Source organism: Chrysemys picta, chromosome 7, assembly GCF_011386835.1.
Source record: "Chrysemys picta bellii isolate R12L10 chromosome 7, ASM1138683v2, whole genome shotgun sequence".
In the NCBI taxonomy this organism is placed as follows: domain Eukaryota; kingdom Metazoa; phylum Chordata; order Testudines; family Emydidae; genus Chrysemys; species Chrysemys picta.
This window is the reverse complement of record NC_088797.1, coordinates 32087080-32087732: the sequence shown is the minus strand read 5'-3', so window position 1 is coordinate 32087732 and position 653 is coordinate 32087080.

Sequence of the window (653 nt, the reverse complement as noted above, 5' to 3'; positions counted from 1 at the left end):
AGTTAGGAGAACTCCCACTTAGCAAATTAATAAACAAGAGCTAACGTGATCCCACCATGCAGCCAGGACCTGGAGCAGAACATTGTGACTGGGGAATGTAAACATGGTACCTTTCCTGCAGTTCCTGGTATGAGGATGCTTGCCGGTAGAACAAAAATGATGCCAGAGGAACAGAGCCAGGGGCTTGTTTCAGAACAAGAAGAAATTAAAAACCTTCCAACAAGGCAAAACAGGTTTCCTGCAAGCTAACAGTCTTAACAGAACACTGTAATAATGCTGGGGATGTGCTCAGCTGGATAGAGCACTGCCCAGGGATTCAGGAGAGCATGGTTCTGCTTCCAGCTCTGACCTATTGGGTGGCTTTGGGCAAGTCATTTAATCTTGCTGTGCCTCAGTTTCCCCATTTGCAAAAAGGACACAATTATATTGATCTTCCTATTAGATCTGCTTAAAAATTTTCCAGGTGACTGCTTCTCACACACGATGGCTTTTTGACAAAATGGAAATTTTCACTAAACTTTTTACAGGAAAAAAAATCAACGTATCTATGGAAAAGCTATGGAGAAAGAAATAGATATACATGAAATAATGTTGGAGTGTTAATGGGTTTGAAAGCAAGCTTAGTACATTCACCCTTTCCCGGTGCAAACTGA